The following is a 6,241-nucleotide window of genomic DNA, read 5'->3' on the forward strand; positions in this document are numbered from 1 at the left end:
GGGAGGGAGGGAGAAGAGAGAGGAGAGAGAGAGAGAGAGAGAGAGAGAGAGAGAGAGAGAGAGAGGGAGAAAATGAAGAGTGGATTAGAGAGACCCCTCACTAGTCCTAGACTGAGGAGCTAGCTCACAGCTGTTTGGCTGCCGACTATGAAAATCCACGTCCTAGCCATTTGCTATTGCTCTTGTTCATTAAACACCATTATTTAGTTGTTGTTGTTGTTTTTTTAATCTGAAATTTGCAACGCTGGACACCTCTTTCCCAAGCAGCAGCTCAGGCACTTAGCTCCCACTATGTTAATATGAACCTAGACGCTTAAGTTCCTCGATGAAGAAAGGGGCACTTAACTTATAAAAGTTTTCTGGCCATATTCGCTTTGCATTGTGTCTCGTTGATGTCACAGCATTATTTTATGTTTCATGAGAAAAGGCCGTGCTAATTATGTCGTGACATATTACTAGTTGTAAGATACATAGATTCCCAAGGTTTCAAATTGCAAAAAAAAAAAAAAAATGTTTCGTGGTTGGTAAAAATATACTAGTTTCAACCAATTCTATTGTTTTAGTTTCTGTTTTCTCTGCTTGGAGAGTGATGCCCTCTTGGACAGGCTGTGCAAGCATCCCCTCCTTCCTCCACAAACACATCCAACTCCTTCAGTATGCTCCAACCTTGACATAGGATGGCTAAGAATCCCAGCGGCTCTCCGCATCCTGGTCCCCCCACAGTGAATGTTACCGTATGGAACAAAGGGTGGAGGATTGACTGCAGGAGAGAAGGAGGCCGCTCTCTAGACAAAAGCAGAAGTGTGGCCCTGAGCCAAAGAAATTCTGGCCACCTTGGTAGCTAGAATAGGCAAAGAATGGGTTTCCCCGGGCTCCGTCCTACAGAAGAAAGCAGTCTGGTGACACCTTGGCTTTTGCCAAATGAGACTCATTTCAAGATTCTGACCTCCAGAGTTGAGCAGGGGAAATTTGTGTAGCTGGGAGTCGCCAGGTTGATGACAACCTGTTACAGGAGTGAGAGGAGACTGAGTCCTAGCTGCCCGGTCTCTGGTTTGATCAGGATGTTAAAGGATTGTCCTTGCTAGGGAGATGGCTCAGTTTGGCGAGGTACCTGTTGAGCAAACTTGAGGACCTGAGTTCTAATCCCTGGAACCCACATGAAAAACTGGTTGTGATGACGTAATTCCAGCGCTAGAAAGACGGAGACAGGAGGACCCTTGGGACTTGCTGCTCAGCCAATCTAGTGAGCAAGAATTTCAGATTCAGAAAGAGCCTGCCTCAAAACACCCTGGGCTGGCCACTGCTGTCCACGCACGCACGCACGCACGCACGCACGCACGCACGCAGGCAGGCACGCACACTGTCCCCTGCCCTCCACAGGCACACGATCTAGCTTGCTTTCTATTGCTCTGATAAAACACCTACTCAAAGCAACCTGGGGAGGAAAGGGTTTTTGTTTTTGTTTTGTTTTGTTTTGTTTTTTGGTTTTTTTTTTTGGCTTACATGTCTCAATAACTGTCCGTTCACAATGTCAAGGCAAGGACCATGGTGGAGTGCGGCTTACAGGCTTGCTCTTCCTTTCTCCCTCAGCCTGCTCTTCCTTTACTACCTGTGCAGGGCTGGCACCACCCACAGGGAGCCGAGCCCACTCTAGCTTGAGTCAAGTTGGCACAAACAACAAACAACTAGCACAACATGCAAGCCCGTGTGCCAACATCAGCTCAGGAAACCTCGTTACTATCCGAGGGCCTAGAGAAGGGGAGGGACTGGCTTAACACAAGAAGCTGCAGGAGTGTGCGTGGGACTGAAGCCCAGGGCCTCTGGCTGGGGAGGAATTCACCCTCCATTCTTCCAGACGATGCTTGCACCATGCAGACACCCAGAAAGATGAACTCCATGAGCTCAGTGCTATTACTATATCTGTCTGTCTGTCTGTCTCTCATGTGCACATGTGTGTCTGTGTATATGTGTGTATGTGTGTGTGTGTGTGCGTGTGCGTGTGTGTGTGTGTGTGTGTGTGTGTGTGTGTGTGTGTGTGGCTTTTTGCCTCTTTGGGTATTATTTTGTTTTGTTTGTCTTGTTATTCTGTCTCTGCAGCAGATGGCAGGCCTGGGGTTTAATAAGGAAGGGCACGTTACTGTGATTACACAACATTTCCCTGCTTGTCTGTTTTTGGCAGGAATGGGATGTCACTAAATGTTCATCCAAGCCATTTCTAGTTCTTCCTGGGAACAGCTCTTGCTTCTGCACAGGGCAAGTGAGGTCTGGCTGATGGCAGGAGGAGGCAGAAAGGAAAGGGATGAAGCCGACACTCCAGGCAAGGCTCAGGACGGGGGAGGACAGGTCTAGGTTTGCGTTTCTGTTCTGCCAGTCCCCGATAAAGGTCATGAGTAGGAGCCAGCTAATAAAGCCCTGTGCAGGGCCACACTTTAGAACAGCAGAGGCTAGGACTGCGGGTGTCATCCCTTCGAGCTAAAGGGACCCTGTGACAAGGCCCTCACATCCTCTCTCTCTCTGCAGACCCGCAGCCATTGTAGCAAAACAGAGCAGGTGCCAGGATGGAGGATGATTCTGTTTTTTTATAAGCTACACCCCTCCCTTCATCTCCTCTTGGTCTATTCTATGTTCTAGACTTTTCTTAGGCTAAGAACAAATTTCTGGCAGTATTTAAGGAAGTGAGTTCTGGAGGCAGACTGCTTGTATTTTAATACACAGCTCTCCCAGATGCTGGCCCTACAACCGGGGAAAGTTCCAAAGCCATTCCTTACCTCAGTTTCCCCAGCCGTGAACTGGGAATAACAGCAGCAGGCACCCAATAGGATTGTCTCCAACAAGTTAATGCAGTAAATGAAAAGGGTATTTGGGGGCCTCGTGCCCCTCAGACTTCGTATCCCACACTCCTCCTTTCCTCCCCACACCAGCTTCAGAGAACACTGAATCACACCCCAGCCACTACCCAAAGAACCAACTTCCAGATCCGTTTATTACCAAAACACAGGATAAATGTTTTCTGGTGCCCCATAAATGGCTCCTCAGCTCTGCAAAATGAAATATTCCTTTCATTATGGAACGGAGAAGCCGTTTATCTGGTGTCTTAAGTGGCATGGATCCGGTGTACAGCCCTCAACAGAGGGATAATGACACTGTTTATTCTCGCCAGCCCGGGACAGGCTGACACAGTGTGTACACGGGGAAGGGATGGAGGCTTCTGGAAAGGGGAATCAAGAAGCTTTCTCTCCCGCCAGGAACAAGGTGCTGAGCGTCTGCTCCCAGGCTGTACTTGCCAGGAAAAATGTTGGGATTCCACCTGGCATCTCAAAGAGCCAGCACTGAGCTGAAGCCAGGGGAACCCCATCTGGGAAGAGAACGGAGAGACCCAACAGACCCTAGGATACCACCTGCCATACCCACGGTCACCATTGTCGTCTCCTCCCCCAAGCCCCCCGCAGAAATCCGCATGTTGATCTAGAGCTCTGAAAGCACAGGTGTTGAAAAGTATTTTGCTCCAAACAAACAAACTTAGGGTGAGTTTTCAAGAGAGGAAAGGGATTCAGAGAGTCTTGTCAATGGTCTCTAGGATCCTGACGTCTCACAATGAGTTCTGTCTACCAATGTATTCCTCCCGTTTAACCACTGTACTTTAGAAAGGCAGAATTCCCAAGCTGAACACATAGGGTTCAGCCGGATGGTTGGTCAATACCTCAGTTGACAGGCTGGGCAGCTGTTTGGGGTGGCCCAGGTGAGGTCTCAATGAAGAAACAAGTCGCCCCAAGGAAGAGAGTGACACCCCATGACCCTGTATACAAATTCATCCATCACTTCCCTAGAGAGAAGTAGAAATGACGGGGATGGAGTTGGTGGGGAAAGTCCAACACATGACCACGCCCTGAGCTGAGGGGTGTGCCTTCACCTGGGGAGAAGTTGGAAAGAGTCGAACAGAAATGTTGAGTGTGGGACCAGCCAGGGCAAAAGAGAAGAAACTGAAGTTCTGATCTGGATCTGATGACGTGAGGGTGAGGTAGTTGGGGTTCCTGGGGTTCTTGACACTGTGGTGACCTGGCCTACAGTTAATTGAAGGATTCGCAGGGTAAGTCAGAAGTTCCCCAGATGTTTGTCATCCTCTGTCAGTGGTCAGACAGGAACTCCGAAACGGTTCTAGATAGTTCAGTATAACACAAGGAACCAGTTACCAAGGCTCAAAGCTGCATAGTAACTAAACGAAGAGAGCTGGTTGTATCTTGGGAACCTTGTAGCCCAGGAGACCTCACCCTGGCCTGAATACCTGGTGTGACCACCCAGTAACCTGGGACCTGCTGTCTAGCCAGCCTGCAGGAACATTCCTAGAAGTATGCAGCTCCAGGAGGCAGTTCCAGAAGCCCACAAGTGCCTTCTCTCTCCTCTCACTTTCCAGTCTCCCACCAGTCCTTCCTATTAGCCAAACCTACAGGAAGCCAGCTGCAAGGGAACCTGGGAAATGTAGTTCCTTGGGAGAAGATGAGTCAGGAAGTGAAGTTGGAGTATATGCTGTTGAGCCGTTATGTGTGCAGTGCACAGGATGGCTTGACACTTTCCTATCACTTGAGTGAATGTGTGTGGCCAAGGCTAGAGTGTGTCCAGGCTGCATATTGGGGTCACCTTTGGCCTCCTATTTGCAGACTAACCTCACCCTACTCTCTTAGGGCCTTGACAATGGAGTCCACACATCACAAGGCAAAAGAGGAGAGGTTTGCTGCCGTTCATACAATTCCTGGAACTCTGAGTCTTCTTCTCGAATTGTCCATACCAGGACATTCTGGGAAGGCTTCTGCTCTGGAAGAGGCTCTTATTTCAGAACTAATGCACTTCATAAACATCAGTAAGGTCATGTTCAAGAATAACCTTGGCATTAGCTTCCAGAGTCCTCCCCAGACAGCCCCAGACAATCCCAGACAGTCCCTGAGTTCTCATCTGCCATCCCCAGCCACACCACGTGTCTATTGATGGGCAACGAAGCTGTAGTTTGAGGAAATGACATCAGAAGTAGAAAGTGCCTCCACTTCTGCAGTTGGCTGGTGGGTTGGCAGGAGGCTGGCTGGGCCTGGATGGTGTTGGTTGTGTACCTGTTGGCTGGAGAGTCTTGGGGTTTTCTTCCCTGGATCCTCATCATCTATGAGTTTGCTCAGGTTTGTATAGAAGTTCTGAAAGAGAACAGGTATAGAAACTTTGCAGTCTCCTTGGTCTCAGATCCCTCGCCATCCCCACTGCATGAACTCACAGTACAGCTCTGATTAAGAGTTGAGGAAATAGATCTTACCTCGGGATGGGAAGAGTTACAGTGAATTGTAGCCTCCTTCACAATGTATCTCTGTGGTGAGACACTGTGTACCTTAGGCCAATGTCTACTCTATCTTTCATCCCGATACTGAGTGTAGTGTCTGGAACCAAGCAATCACATCAGACCGTGAGACAACACAATAATTGTAACAGAGAAGCAAGGTAGAAAGACCCCAGGATTCTAGTGCTTGACAACTGTGGTGGTTTGAATAGGTTTGACCCCCATGGACTCATGCGTTTGAATGCTTGGCCCATGAGGAGCAGCACTATTAAGAGGTGTGGCCTTGTAGGAATAGGTGTGGCTTTGTTGGAGGAAGCATGTCACTGTGGAGGCAGGCTTTGAGGTTTGCTGTGCTCAAGCTATGCCCAGTGTGACAGTCCTCTTCTGCTGCCTTTGGTTCAAAATGTAGAACTCTCAGCTCATGCTCCAAGACCATGTCTGCCGGCACACTGCCATGTTTCCTGCCATGACAGTAATGGACTGAACCTCTGAACTATAAGCCAGCACCAATTAAATGTTGTCCTTTATAACAGGTGCCATGATCATGGTATCTCTTCACAGCAATAAAACCCAAGCTAAGACAGTAATGTTTTAGGAGAGTGTCCCTTAATCTTTGTTAAGTTGGCCTACAGGAACCTAATTAGTATGCTATCCTCTACATACTGATACTGACAGTTCTTTACCCCTTTCTCTGTTTCTTATAGTTGCCCCAGCTTTCAGAACTGTCCCTGGTCATTCTCAATTCCTCCTTCCTATTTTCCCAGAATGCCATCTGTCTGCATGGTGCCTTGACGTGCACTTGTTGCTTATGTCTTATTGGAGCTCTAAGCACAGTGACCTCCTTCAATGCAGAGATGGGTGTAGGGATTGTGGGCGGAGGACGAGGATGGGGGTGGGGGCAGTCTGGTGCTTACACACAGGCTTCAG

This window comes from Rattus rattus, chromosome 8 (assembly GCF_011064425.1).
Source record: "Rattus rattus isolate New Zealand chromosome 8, Rrattus_CSIRO_v1, whole genome shotgun sequence".
NCBI classification, from domain to species: Eukaryota; Metazoa; Chordata; class Mammalia; order Rodentia; family Muridae; genus Rattus; species Rattus rattus.